We start from the raw sequence: 16,330 nt of genomic DNA, 5'->3' as shown, positions 1-16,330 counted from the left end.
CTGACCTATTCTATCCTATACAATCTTTCTGTGATCATTTTAAGCAGGTATGTTTAAGTACCTTTTGATTATACTCATCTGTTTCTTTATCCCCAGAAGGCAACGTAATTTAAAAAAAAAGTAAATTTGCTTCTTGTTAAAATTTGTCGGAAGAATCATCATATTAGGATGTAAATGTCAAGATGAGTACCCGTAAAACTTTTTCTTAAATTATCATTTGAAAAGGATAAAATGGTGGTTTTGGCCAGCTAAGAAAAAAGTTTAAAAAAGTTACTCAGCTAGCCCTGGCAATAGTAAAAAAAATCCCTCTCATATGCAGAATGGAAATTGCTGCAGTGAAGACCAACTTTACTTGTGTGTTTTCAGTCAGACTTTGTTGTTGTGTGGAAGAGTTACTTAGGCCTTCGGCTTTTATTCAACCTTTATTTATTCTTGAAGGCTCATTGAGGGTAGTCCTCATTTTCAGTGAAGCTGAGATTACAGCGATTAGGGCTAGAGAGAGTATAAGATGAGGATATCTGCTCACCGTCTAACTGTGTCTGTGTGTACTGTATGTGTGGGGGGTGCAGTGCAGTGCACATGTTTACGGATGTAGGTTATACAATATGAAGCCTTAATATGGCAGATCCATGTATCTGAATGGCCATCAACTGCGCCCCAAAAACTCTCATTCCAAAAACAACTGTTGACCGCCCACACTCTGTCCCTTAGCACCCCATCCTCAGGGTGAGGGACCGTGGGCCGGCCACGGGTGGGGTGATTCGGGGGAGGGCGGCCTGGTCACTCGTCCTGAGACAGATGAGCCTCTGCAGCTTGCTGCACATCTGAGAGAAACACGTCCTGTGCCGGCTCCTGCAGACTAGATCCATCAGCAGCCCGAATGGGTTTGACCTGACGAGGTGAACCACAGCCATTAATATATGCACACACACACACACACACACACACACACACACACATGCACACACACTTTCTCTCTCTATCACACATTCACACGTGTGTGTGGGAGGGCTCGCTGGGGGGGAGAGGGCCGAGGAGAAGGATTGCTTGGCCGGGCTCTTCAGTGGAGCTGTCTGGGTGAAGACGTGCCGCTACATCAGACGCGGCAGGATGAACGATGGAGCAGCGCACGGGGCTCCAGGGACCACCCACCCCTCACTGCTCACGCTCCGCACCACTACTCACAATAAAGACCCAGCTCACCTCCAGTCTGTTTCATAGAGCATGACAAATCAGCTTTGCTGTCAGTGTCTCTATGTTACGTGCATCTTTTCTGTACATCGTATGGAAGGAGTTGAAACATGGCAAATGGGTCAAATTAGACCTAGAGGGCAGTGGACTCTGGGCCAGAGTTGGCCCAGAGGTGGTGGAGGTTTGGCAGACCTGTGCCGGGTCACTGGATCCACTCCGGACATAACTGCAGTCAGGGGAGGGTCATGGGTTAAGGCATGGCCATAACTGAATTAACTGCACAGGGTCATGAGGTGAAGCACTTACGAATCAGGCAAGTAAATGCCTGACGGTGTTGAGAGGCTAGAACATCCTACAGCTAAAAGGGCTGCTTGAAAAGTGTCTTCCATTCCATCCCAGGGTGTTTTTCCCATGTTGTTGTGCAACTATCATGGTTACGACTGCAGAGTGTGCAAATGACAAGCCTCTTTAGATTTTACAATGCCAGTTGCACAATGACTTTTTAAGGAAACGCACTCTAGAGTCAGTCAAATTCAGCAGGAGACCACAGATTGCATCTGGGGGCATTATAGAAATGATCACTGATTGTCAATCAGTGTTTAGTGTACTTCTTGAGGGGATTATTACCCCACACAATTCAACTGATCTGGGGCCATACTTTGAGCAACAAGTTTGTAAGATAACATGTTGCACCATTGAAGTGACAAACAGTTGGCTTGTGGCTATCCTGTCCAGACCAGAGGTTAGCTGGAAGGGCTACCCTGGATCCTAAGGTCCAGGCAGCACCAGCAGTGAGGTGTGGGGGTGGGGGAGCTGCACGTCCAGGACCGGGTGCCAGAGAGCTCTGACATCAGGCCACGAGAGCACAACAGCCGGAAGGCTCCCAAATTCAATTAGGAAGAGACAGGCAGCCTTGTTTTGTTACCGTGGCTTTTTTTGGCGTAGCGATTACCCCGGCACCCCAGACGGGCGTCGGGTTACTCCGCGCTGCGAGCGGCCCGCGCCGGCTATGGAGTGTGGAGGCGTGCGCTCCGGTCCGGGGCCCTGCGTAGGCTGTGTTTGCGCCATCGCGGTGTGACAAATGGGGAATGCTGCCCTCGTCGCCAGCGCATGACATCACCTACCCCTGCGGACGGACGGACGGACGGAGTGACTGACATCAGTGCTCGACCGCGGCCCTCAACGGGAAGCAGAGGGGAGCGGAGGCAAAGGGCCTGCTGGGGGAACGCCGGAGCATGGAAAAGTGAACTCGGAGACTAAAACATTGTGTGCTGCCATTTTGATTGTTTTTTCTCTCCCCCTGGTCTGGCTGCCTGTGATGGGTCAGGTTCTACTTGTAGATAATTAAATTGACAGGAGCTGGGACGCAGCACAAGCTTGAGCTAGACCTAAAAGTTCTCTGACAGCCGATGCACCAACGCACTCTTTCGATTCTGTTTCTTTTCCTTCAACAACCACTGGTCTTCTCCTCTACTTTATTAGACTATCCTTGTCTAAATCCTCCCTAACTCTCACTGCATTGAAGTTGCATATATCTATGTAGATGTATTTCACAGCTCCCTATAAGATACATGCCATAATTCACAAATGGCCTCGACACATCTGAAAGAGCAGTGCATATATGTGTTCTGTCTCTCATTTGAAACAACAGAGGCACAGACCCCAGATGTACAAGAGTCAGGGAGAATCCCGCAGAATGAACCTTATCCTCTTCAGGCCTCCTCACACTCCACGTTTGGCTCATCTAAAGCCTTTTCAGCATTACTGTCCTCTTTTACACACACACACACACACACACACACACACGCACACACACACACGGGCACACACACACACATGCACACACACACAAACACACACACACACACTGCCTCACACTGCTCATTGTTCGCTTCCTTCCACATACTTTACATCGAAATCCTTCTATCTGTCTCCTGCAAGACTTCCTACCTTTCTCTCTATGCCTCTCTGTCTCTCAATCCTTTCTTCTGTTACCTCAGGTACTCAATAGTGGTGGAAAACCAGAGGACTTCACCTCCACCCCCTCTACTCTCTTCCTCTCTGCTCTTTTCTCTGCCCCCCTGTGCTCTCTGCCCCCTCTCTCTCCCCCTCCCTCTCTCTCCCCCCTCTCTACTCCCCCCTACTCTCTCTTTCCCCTCTCTCTCCCCCTACTCTCTCTCTCCCCCTCTCTGCCTCCGTGTTTTGTCTCTCTGCTGCGCCACTTCGGCTCTGATTGACGTTTCAGCCGGGCCCCATCGTTCAGGCAAGCTCCCAGCATGCCACGGGGCCTGGATGTTTTGAAACTCTCGCCATGTCAGAGGGCGCCGATCCCTCATCCGAACCCAGACAGCAATGTATGTTCGGTAGGAGCTATGCGGCTAGTTTCTGCTCTGGACCACAGTGATTTATTGTGAAGGGGTTCCCAGAACTGCTCCTCCTGCAAAAGGCAAGGGGAGTGAGTTATGGTGTGTGAAGTGATTTTTTTATTAGCCGTGCTTTGTTTGAGGGCAGCGAAAAAGGCAATTATTCAGATGGAGAGTGCTGTTGCAAGGCAAACTTACCACCATAACACTGACATATTGGATCTATCCAATTACGGAGACAAGTCAACCCCCAGCCAGACAATGGAGGCAGAGGCCTGAGCACCACATATTCAGAAAAACAAAAGATCAATATTTAAAAATGAAAAATAAAAATAGCCACAGTACTATGTTGGCACAGGTGCAAATAAACCAACTGGATGTTCAAATCCTCCTGGTATCCACATCCAGGCCATGTTTACTCGATAAATGGGCATATCACTTTCCAGCTTCAGAACCACACCGCTGTCAAGTCATTCTGGAGAAGCTTTCATTTATCAGCCATAGACATTAACATGCACCGGTTTTGAACAAAGGGACATGGAAACCCATGCACAGCCTCTGGGTAAACAGACATATTTGGGCCCTTTTGTGGCTACAGAGGAGTCTGACATCCGCGGTCACTCACAGAAAAGCAGAACATTTAGTGCTGGCAGGCAGCAGGCTGCATGTGACTGTAGGAGGCTAATCTAAACCTAAAGGTAAGTCTCAAGCTTCCCATTATGGGAGATGCACATGTAAACATGTGTACATACCACGCACCCCACCCCCTCACACACTAGAACATGCAGAAGCACAGATGCATGCACACACACTCATTCATGCACAACTCAAACCAGAAGAAAATAAAACATCTGGGAAACGAAAAGCCAATGTTCCAGTGTGCCATGAGATTATGATGAACTGTAATTTGCTGTGTGTGTGCATGTGTGTGTGTGTGTATGTGTGCGTGTGTGTGTGTGTGTGTGTGTGTGTGTGCTCTGACGGACGTCACTCTCATGAATATACAGATGAGGTTGCACCCTGCTGTGATAACGAGGTTCGCTAATGCTGGAACAAACACAAACAACAACAACCACACAATTAATTGGCAGTGACAACAAAACAAACAAATTATGCCGCAAAATTCACAGCTGATGTCTTCAGCTCACCTCCATCCTCTCCTTGCAGATATGCATCTCCACCGTGTACTTTGTTCTCTCTCTCTCTCTCTGTCTCTTTTTCTCTCTCTCTCTCCAACATCTACTGTTCCCATTAAAGATGCAGCGAGTCCACGTCTGCTTTCACTTCTTCCTCAGGAGACAGACAGCTGTGGACAGACAGACAAACAACTCCAGTGGCCCTGGAGGAGCGAGCGTGCCTTTTGTTGTGCGTGGTGATGACTCGGCGAGTCTGGCCGGGCCTCTGTGATGTGTTGGGCTGGCGCTGTGACACAACTGCTGTTTCACTTCACCGTGACATGCAGTCTACGAGTCATTGTTGTGCTTATTGAAAAATGACCAGTGGTCAATTGGCTGTGGTTGTAGTCTTCTGTTAGTTTCTAGGGATTGGCCAAGTGAACCCAGTTGATGTCATTGTATTGTTCCCCTCATTGCTACATGAGTGATCGTATTTCAAAAATCTTTTCATGACTGTTTTGGGATGCCATATCATGTGGATCAAAGATCCCCCTGATAGGCTGCTGCTGTCTCTCTCATGCTCTGTGAAGTGTGTGTGCTGGGGCTTACTATAAACTGAGGAAGGGTGTCCTCCATACCTCCATACTGATGCCCCCAGTGGATCATCTTCACCCCACAAATATTTGCTTTCCCTCCCCCATAATCAGCACTCTGCTGGGTGCTCCGTGGGTAGCTGCACCCCTCCTGCCCCAGCCCCCCACCCTAGCCCAGGCCGCTCCCCAGGGATGGAGCTCTGAAATCCCCAGCTCCCTCCATCATCACAGCCTCAGCCGTGCTCTGCTCTCCTAGCTGGAAAATAATCTCTGTCAGCTGGAAGAGCCTAAATTTGAGACCCAGCTCCACTGCCAGAGGTTGGTTGTGCTGTGCACAGGCCAGGTGTAGAATCTGCTCTATTTTTAGCACACCACCTAAGAGATGGAAGAAATATTGATGTTGGTAAAGAGAGTCCAAAAAAGAAAAGTAGCCTGTAAAGATTTTTTGGAGAGAGATTTTCCTATTTGACAGTTGACATTACGTAACAGAGCACAGCTCTGTCCTTTCTTCCTTCTCCCCAACTCAGTTAATTGTGGTTGACTCCTTTTCAGCTTGACATTTAACACTGATTTTATCCAGTTCCCCTTGAAACCACATGTTGGTTTAAAACAGCTATTTTCATGAAGTCAATAGTAGCTTCCCACCTCCAGGGCCCTGTGGCCGATCCTGCTGTACACCTGGCTTTAGGATGATGGATGGTGCTGAAACCTTTCATTAGGCCGAGTGTCCACCTCCTTTGATGGTCAGAGGGGAGGAGGCTTATCAAGCTCCTCTCCCAGAAATAATCTCTCCTGTGTGGACAGTGATAAATTACCTCTCCCTGAGTCCCGCGGGCACCAGGGATAAATGATTATTCCTTATCGGTGATGGGGACGTGATCTGATGACCCATGCTTCAATGAGGCTCAGATGCTTTGGGAAAAGTTTGATGGCACACACCCTCACACACACCACAACTTTGAAAAGGAATTTTCTGGAGGGACATAAATTTTAAGTTTGAAAGTGAGAAATCAGAATGACTCATAACAGGATGACTCACAAGCTGGGTTCAGCAGACTGACTACCGAATGGAACATTTTAAATTGTATTCCAGAAGGCTGGTTTTTGAAATCACATTCACAATAGATGTACATAGGCATCCTCAAATGTCACCATCTAAAAAAATATCAACCCAAATATTTAAGTTTTTGTAGAACATTATAACAAAACAATTATTATCAGTCTTCATAAGAACTCCACTGAACACAATGTGGCTTGCAATACACTCTAAAACCACACAGAGGCACTCTGTCTATATGAAGAGCCACATATTAATGACCAAGCCAGTTTCAGAGTCCCTGGCTGCTTTGTCTTTGAACCATTTTTGACCAAATGTGACAGAGCTCACTGCTTACTGTAAGTAAAGAGCTACCTGCCTGGAATTGATCCCCTGATCCCCTGCAACTGAATATGGACTCACACAAAGCTCTAAAGCACACTTCGGCATCATGCCTTTAATGTTTATTTATTTACTGGTCCGAGGTGATGACAGATCAGCAGTGGGACAGGTCCTTGTCCCCCTTTCTGGTGACCAAACCAGGTGCTGAGTGATACACAGCCTCCTCTCTGACTGAAGTATACTCTAAAAGATCACTTGGTACACTTGGTTATTTGTGTACCAAAGTATACTAGTTTTGCTGATGAGGATAGGCTATATCTCTCAGTGCACAAGCTCAATCACTCAATCAATGAAGTAATACAGTATGTCTATGTGGTGTGAATCTACAAAGCCTGATATTTAATATAGGTCTATAGTTTCTGTGCTTTCATAATTATTTACTCCTCTCTCTGTCATTGTTGTTAATCTAAGCTCTGATTTTCTAAGACATGACACAAACGAAACTGTCATTTGATCAGCAGGTCTCCATTAGTTTGATTCCCAGGGAGCTCTGGTAGCCCAAAGACAAGATAAGCCCCTTCTCAACCACTCTTGAGCCAGTGGAGTCCCACTGTATCAGGACAAAGAGAAGCATGGCTTTAGGAATGGTGCAATCCTGACTGACATCCAGCCTCTGATAGGAGCTCCAATCCAGAGCTGAGCTGCAGACTCCCTGCTGCTGCTGCACACACAACTCAGTGCTCTCAAACGGATCATATGGGGGTAGAGAGCAGAGGACAGGAGAGGAGAGAGAAGGAGGTATTTTATGGCACATCAGGCACAGATTTGGTCCTCATCTACAGTAAGTATATTATGCATTATGTTAGGATGTGAATTAACATTAAAAAAAAGGTGATGCTATGGGAATGTCACACACACTAAATTAAATGGTCAAAAGCACATTTATGTACATTTAACACCTTCAGTAAAGGTGTCATGTCACCACATCAAACACCTCCTATCTCTTTAATCGATAGCAATGAGATGTTGCACCGCATAAATAAAAAAAAATAGAGGTATTTTAAATCGTCAGCCCAGTGTCTTCTTGCCAAACAGCATAGACACTGCCAATGAAACTATGCATTCCATTTTACCCAAGTCATAAATGTCCACAAGTACAGATTTAAAGCTTTGTGATTGTAGAAAGTGGCCCTATTGACAGAGACAGGGATTGTCTCAGCTGAGACTGAAGTTCTTGTAGGGCCATTCAGTGCTCAAAGTCCAGGCCAAGGATCCTTGGAGTGGTGAAGGGGCCCCCTGGCGGCAGATTAAAGTGTACCCAGAGACAACCATATGCTGAATGGAGTGCAAAGAAGAAGTGTTTACACCAGAAAGATCTATCTGTACGGCTCTGGTTTAAACACTCTAAACTAATTTGGTAACATATGAGGATTCTATAAAGGATTCTACAGAAAACAGGTAAATTGCTCAGTGCTAAACATGTGCACAGATTTTACACAAAAAACGACCCTTGTTCTTGTTTAGATGGGAAATCAACAGTCATCTGACCAGTGTGTGTTTGTTTGCTTCACTCTGCCTCTCTGAAGAAGCATTTTTTCTGAAGTGACAGAATTGTGTTCTGTTAAAAAAAAAAAAACTTATTTTAATCTGCCTCCCTTGAGTGGTTGTATATTTTCATGTCCTATATTGATCACAGGAGGAAAGGGACTAGTTTCTAAAATCATTATAGTTAAATTTTAAGGAACTTAAACTGGGGTTCCCCAGTTATCTGACAACACAATAATAATAATAATAATAATAATAAATCGATTTTAGATTATTTTAATTATATATCACCACAAAAATATATTTTAAAATGAAACAGAAAAACACTTCACTCTCTTCTTGTCCCAGAACACCTGACCTTATGGGCTACCTTGGTTGCCACTTCCATTTAACAAGGACAATATACAGAAGATGAATGACATTGTCAGATGAATATCAGTAAGTCTCAATGAGAGTATGTTAACCACTGTATCATGTCCTGTCTCTTTTTCTTTTTCCATTGAAAACTGTTGTTTCTTCAGGAGAGTCAGTTTTAAAATGAAGAGTGACTAAATACCACCTCCCACTGCAGAGAATTCGAAGCTTTCAAATGTCCTCAGAACAGGTATAGCAAACACTATATGGCCACCCTCCATAATTGCACATCTGAAACTCAATCAAAGTGTGACAAAGAGAGTGGAAGGAAGTCTATTTCATGTGGCAGCAAAGCACGCATCAGTGCTGAGAAATGAAGCTGAGGTGCCAATCGATTGTGTGAGAACATGTGTCTGCCTGTGTTTGTGTGAGTTGTGGGTTGGTGCATCACTGTCATTAGCTTGGTGTAGAGTCCCCTGCCAGGATCTTGTGGACGACAAGATCTTGTGAACTCTCCAGCTTCTTCACTCCTGGTATAAGACACAGCAGTGCACTGATGGACTACTTCCTGTCTGCTCACATTTCAGACTGAGTCCTTCACACGACTTCACACACTTCATGGATGCAGAGAAAAGAGCTCCTGTGCTGACTTATTACCAAGCCATTACCACATACATAGATAGATAGATAGATAGATACTTTATTGATCCCCAGGGGAAATTCAAGGTCTCAGCAGCATACATACAACACAAACACATTCTTTAACAGCAGAAGAGTAATTAAAGTATATAATATAAAAACACAACTAAGCAGTAAGGACAGTAGAAGATAAAGAATATGCTAAATATACTAAAATACAAATTATACTAACACTTAATACAATATATAAAAATATACTAAAATACAAATAACAAAATTACAAATTATACTAACACTTAATCTAAATCAATTCTAAAAACAGTATCCACATAGTGGTGATTAATAAATCAGAGGCGCTTGCAATGACTGAGGCAGGGACTGAGCCTGTGATTCTCTGTGCATAGTAAGGTATGGTAAGGTGCTCTAAGGTGCTCTGTGTGAATGAGTGTCATGGTGGTAGTGCAATGGTGATAGTGGTCATGTGATAGTGCAAATGAGTAAGTCAACAGTGCAACAATGCAGAAATAAAGTAAAGGAAAGTCTATATATCTATATATTTAACTATTTAAGAAAATGTATAAGTGTGGCCACAGTTCGGCTGTGGCATGGAGTGGCATGCATGCCATGTCAAACCAATAACTGTGAAGGTCTTCTTGCTGTTAAAAGAACTCTTAAAGAATGAGATGGAGCCCCCCTGCTATTTTCTCTGCAGGTTAAACCTTCCTTCCATTTGGAATGTTTTAGAATTCACTTAGGGGTGAAGCCCAACATGGCCCTTCTTTGGTACAGCTGTATGTGGTAAGTGGTGAGCAGGAGCTCGAAATAAAAGTGTTAAATCACCTGTGCTCATTTCCGGGGATGTGTTTGTTTTATTTGAGCCATCTTTTGGACTCCCTCGTGTGTGCCTCCCTATAATTTACCTGTATGCGGTTGTTACGGCAGCTGACTGCGAATCATCATTAGCGTTAGTTTTCCTTGACTGAGCTGAGCCCTGAGTCACCGCCCAGACGCAACACAACACAACACAACACACCAATGGACGCTGATGGAGATTAAAAGGCACAATACTGTATGCAGTCGATTTTCACAGTCCTTTTTTTTCCCTTCTGTCAGAGTGCCGCACGATCCTGTCAACTGCACTGGTTTACACCACTGTGTCCTTGATACAGAGTGGAACATACACCATAAAGATACTTGTCTACAAGACACAAGACATTGCTCACAGTTTCCAGGTTGCACACAGCAACACCCCAGTTACTGGTGTTTCCGAGGGTTGGGTTCCAATACCATGTTTTACAATGGTTTCTATCAAATCAGGCTGATCCGACTTTGTTCTTTGCCATTTTCACTTTAAAAATGTGTTCTTCTTTGACAGGAGAGAGGAAATCTACTGGAGAACAAGGTATTATATCTCAAAAGTCAACTCCCAAACTCACACTTCTTTGCCCAAGATAATTTCCTACACACTTTGTGTCATCGAATGATGGTGTTTTCATCTAATAAAAATATATACTCAGCTGATAGTAGAGTGTGGTAGCGAGAAGCAGGACCAAGTTCCAATAGGCACCAGCAGATGGCAGTCTAACAGCAAATCTAAATAATTGGAGTTAAAAGGTGCAGAGAGATTCGCAATCATTGTAATTATATGTACTCTGCTCAGAGTAGCTCACTCATAAGAAGACTCCTTTGGTAAATGTCGCATGCTCAGGTATCAGCCACATTGACTGAGACCATTGTGTCTCTGTTCTTCCAGACCAGCAGACAGTAATCTTGCCTCAGACTTCCACTGACTGCTCAAAGTCACCAGACGATATTTAATCTCAGAGTTGTTTTTCTCCTTCATGATGATACTAGATCTATCAACAGAAGGAGAGAAATTATCAACAAATTACCATTTGTTTTTCCTCTCGCTTAAGTTGTCCATGACTAACTCTGATTATATTTTATTTATGTTTTTCTTTCTCTCTCTTTGCCAGACACACAAGCGTCCGTGTGGGTGTTGGAGGCAGACCATGAGAGCCAGGTGCTTGCTTAAATCCATTGGTTGCTCAGTTGTAAGGAGTTTAGGTAAATGCTGATCCACCATCATTTCACCCACGCAGCAACCACTCCAAATAGTGTCTCTATGTATACATATGAGTAATGTGTTTCAAGGACCATCCCAGGATAGACATCAGTCTAATGTCTGTCATGGTAATGTGAATTAAGACAAATTATGTGAATCACATGAATTCAGTTCTTTCAGTTTCTCCCACAGCACTCCCACTGTAATATCAGGAGAGCCTTTCATGTCAGATGAAAGGTAGCCCACTTTGCTGTGCCGACTGCCTGGATACACACACCAGTAACCAGGCGCACCAACAGTTAAACAAGTGAATCAGCCACACACTTGAGAGAGACAGACAATGTGAGGGGGAGAGAGAAGGGGAACATTTAAGGAGGTACTGCTAGAGGATTTAAGGAAGGTCCACCTTTAGAAAGTAATGCTGTTTTTCAGAGAACCCACACCTTGACGATAGCAACTCAACATCCATATGACACCGTTCCACTGCTCCATGATGTGTCACCAGCTGCCTCTGTCATCATTGCCAGCTAGATGGCTATCCTTTATTCTTCACCCACAAGCTGTGCGTAGATAGAGACCCCAGAAATCTCAAGCCAACGGAAAACCGATGGGTTGGTGTTATACCTGCCAGGCCTCTGTGAGCTCAGTGGAGAGAGTGAAGTCCCAGTGGGGCTCCCATGTGTCCGTCCACCTCCTTAAGAACCAGCTCATTGGGATGCAGCCTGGGCACTGGCACATGGGGCAGCTGGGCCATCCCCACACTGGTTAAGTTCCATTTGCAATGCATGGCCACATGCTGCTGCTTGGACACCTCACAATAACATGATTGACATGTTTGTTTAGCATTCACGGATGGCATGAATGAAAGTGCATTCAGTCGTGGGCTGATCTCCCATTCTATATTGTGTTGACTATCTTGGCATGCTGTCGATAGCTGATTTAGTGGGAACGTTCACGTCTTCGCGTATTGACAGAGTGACTTGTAACAGATGCTACACAGTTGTCAATGGAAAGTAAACATGGTTGTGAAGACACCAAGTAGTGTGTTGTGATTGAGGTAATGTGTAGAGAACACATGGTGACAGACTCCCATTACAGCAGATGAGGAACTGAACAACTTTACGAGTCACACCTTAACCCAGACAGCAATGTGGATACCTAAGTGACCATAAGCATGATCATCTGTTTGTTCATGGGGGAAAACTGAAAATACTTTGTGGCTAGGTAAAACTTGCAGACAAATTTCCGTAACAGCATATAAGTAAGGAGGACTTAAAAACACTGAAAAGGGCTAGATGTTGCATTTTACTATAAATATGGATGAGGCTGCATAACTTTTGTTGTTTTGTGGAAAAACGAGTTTCCGTTAAAATGAAATAGCCATTTGAGTAATCTTCAGAGTCAGAAAGATCTTTAGATTAATTTCCATTCAACCCATGTTTTTTCAAAGCTTTTCAAAATAAACAATAAATAAAACATGAACACAAGGATGTTTCCATATTCATGCACATTCCTGGCATTCCAGGGAACCTATTGTGCCTGTAATACCTACCTTGGTTTCTAGTAATGGCCCTCCCTGTTAATCTTTTCCATGCTCACTATCTTTGTGCGTCCCCTGATACTAATGAGGGAGTGAAGGCCTTTGCTCCTCTCGCCGAAAGGAAAGGAGAGGTTTCCTGTCTCTTGCCGTTTAACCTCTGACCTTTCTATTCCCTGGTGACGTCACACAAGCTTGCACTGGGACCATGTGAGTCAGTGTCTCTTTAAAGTTAAGCTGTCATCCGCAGATGTCATTAAAAACAATGTAAGGAAACATAGAAACGCTGCCAAACGCTAGGCAATTAGGAGAATCTACCTTTTGATCAGAATGTAAAAGCCAGTGGAAGTTTAGGAAAAGTGTAACTCCATCCTTAAACATATAGATAGAATACCTGAGCTTCATGAGGTGATACATTGTGTCCGAACAGAACATGTGAGAACCACACACACACACACTGAAAGAGAGAGAGAGAGAGAGAGAGAGAGAGAGAGAGAGGAGAGAGAGAGAGAGGGAGGGAGTATTCTAACACTATCCATAGCCCTTGTTATGGAAATAAATATCTAAATATATATATAAAAGAAGAGCATTCATCTCTCAGAGATGTGTGCATGAGCAGAAAGCCATCAAAGTGCTGAGTGGTGTGAATAAAAGATCAGACATAGCTGTGAATGAGATTGACCTTTCGGCTGTGGCCCTGGTCCCCGCTCAGAGGAGGCGGATGAGAGATGACTGATGGAGGAGTGAGTAGTGATGGGAGAATGCTTTATCACACTCCAGCAGTCTCCGTCTTGCTCTTCTATCGTCTTTACTAAGTCTATTATTCTCCCCTGCTAGCTTTCTCTGTCTCTTCTTCTCTCTCTCTGTCTCTCTCTCTCTCTCTATTCTATTACTGAGTACCTTTAATCCTTATCTCAAAGGTATTACCATATAATTCTGACCTGTCAGAAACAAACTGACAGAACCGATGCCGTTTGTACTTTTGGGAATTATGACAGTCCAAAGGATGATACCATATACATTTAAGGACTTCCTGTTGCGGACATGTTTAAAGGAGGGGTAGAACTGAAACCTGTGATTTACAACCTCTTTCGGCATGGACCCCCATGATGAAGAAACAAAGACCATTTGTTGGTTTGTTTTTTAGTGCTGGAGGGACAGCTTATTAGGTGTTGAAATCCTGCTTTACAGTCGACACATAATGGATTCAGCAAATTGCAGCCAGCCAAATACAATAGTAGAAGGCCTAAGCAGAAGTATAAGTATATATACAGCAGACAAGTTACAGCAGGAGGAGCACAATGAGTGTTCTAAATTAACAGCTTAACATTCTGGTCTTGTCACCTTATATTACTACTTCAAAAGCAATAATCCTTTGCCTAATTCATTGCCATATGGGAAATCCCAAAATTATCATCATTTGTTTGAGGCCATTTCTTTCTTAAAAAGAAAAGAAAAAAATATATGGCCCCAACACAAATAAACCGAACAAGGCTGAAAGGAGTCATTACAAATCTCATCTCCCAGACACCATTACATGAAAGCCCTGCCCAACAACCTGCTAGCTATTACCTCAACACCTCCACAACAGCAGATCTTCAATTCTTCTAGGCTTTCGCCATTGTGTAAAGAGCTTGGTTCATGTCAAAGCAGGCACTTCAGGTAACTGCACTGATGTCAAGTGCCCACCAACACACACACACACACACACACACATTCAGTCTACAGAATATGGAAACCATTGATTAATGGTGAGTTGGAGTGATTGCCACATGTTTATCTTTCTGCCTTAAAGGGGTGATAGAATGATTATATAGGGTATTTGGTGCTGGTCCTTAAGGTCTCTGAATAGGGTGTGTAACATTGGTTGGGCTGAAAATGGCATATGTGCTGTTCTATGCGCCCTAATGCAAGCCTGGTTAAAAGCCCTAGAATGAAACGAGAGGTTTTCTCCCTTTTATGGTATGCTCATGAATATTTAGATGAGCTGTGCGCTGATTGGTTGGTTTACAACGAGCGAAGCTGCGGAGCAAACGCGTCATGGCCACAAGCACTCACTCACTGAAACATCGAAATTGTTGATATGGACACATTAGGTGTTGAACCATATATGTATGAGCCAGAATCAGAGGAAGAATCTGATGTAGAGGAGCAACCAGTCGCCCATAGATTACAAATGACTACTTCAGAATGGTAAGTTTTTTCATTTATCATTTACACGTAGCACTACACGTTAGCTGTAATACTAATGTAATAGCCTACTCACACTTCAGTGTCCTAGCCTAAGCATAACGTTGTATTAGTCTTATGTTAACTTTGTAAGCAGCATAACAGTTATTCATTTGCACACAAACAAATGTTTTACAACATGTAACGTTACCCTCGTGCATTTTCTGTCAAGACGTCCAGTTAGCGAGAAAGTCCGTATAGCCAATATGTAGCGTGCAGATAGCTATAATGAAATGAGTGCTGCTCGCAAGGAAAGTAGCCTATACTCGCTTTTTTTCAGTATATTGTTACCGTTCTCTCCTGCTGAATGGGTTATCTGATTAGGAGTTACCTACATTATTTGCCACGTAACATTAGTAGTAATATGTGATCTTACAACAGGACGTCCAGTTAGCTGGGCAAGAGACTATTTCCGTAGTACCAGTTCAGTATGTTATGGCCGTAATGAAATGAGTAGCCTACTACTCACTCGCTTCAACAAAAATATTACCACTGTCATGTCACGAGAGGTAATATTTTTGTTGACGCGAGCAGTAGGCTACTCATTTCATAAACACCATAACCTAAGAACTGCCACTACAGAAATAGTAGGCTCTTGCCTAACTAACTGGACATCGTCCTGTTGTATATATTATTACATGTAACGAAGATAATAATCTCAATGGGGCAAATGGGGCGTGACAAATGAACAGGCCAGAGCCAAATAAGGCACCACTTCAGAGTTTGCGTAAACTCTCAGCTTCTTTTGGATTAAGCCCGCTTTTATGGCGGAGTTTCAATTGTGAGATTTGCACAGAAAGGAGGTGTGGATGGGGTTTTGAACTTCTCTGTATCTCCATTTCACCCACTGAACTATCGTTATTCATCTATGACAAGGTAAACTCGGTTTTGCATTCTATGACCCCTTTAAAAGCTAATTTTCACCATTTTATTCTCAGACCCAGACATACAGAGTTGCAAACACTAGACTCTAGAGTACTATACTGACAGAAGAACAAATGAAGAGTTTGCTTCCAAAACGCTATATCTTTGTTTTTAAAAACATTACAAAGTCATGTGTATTTCAGGTAATATCAATCAAATTGCAGCTGTGTTGTTTGATTGAGTTATTTATGAAAATTCATTAAAATGATGGATATAGCATTTTGGAACCAAACTCTTCAAATATATATGGGTTTCTTTATTGTACAGGAATGGACAGGCATGTTCCATACAGGCACTGCAAAAGTAGACCTGCTGTATGAAGACAGAGAAATAGAGACAGCAGGAAGTAGAAACCACAGTTCACACAGAAACCATATAGCCAACTCCTTGGACTTTA

This window comes from Alosa alosa, chromosome 11 (genome assembly GCF_017589495.1).
Source record: "Alosa alosa isolate M-15738 ecotype Scorff River chromosome 11, AALO_Geno_1.1, whole genome shotgun sequence".
Taxonomy (NCBI): domain Eukaryota; kingdom Metazoa; phylum Chordata; class Actinopteri; order Clupeiformes; family Clupeidae; genus Alosa; species Alosa alosa.
The sequence above is the reverse complement of the archived record's forward strand: the minus strand, read 5'-3'. Positions refer to the sequence as shown.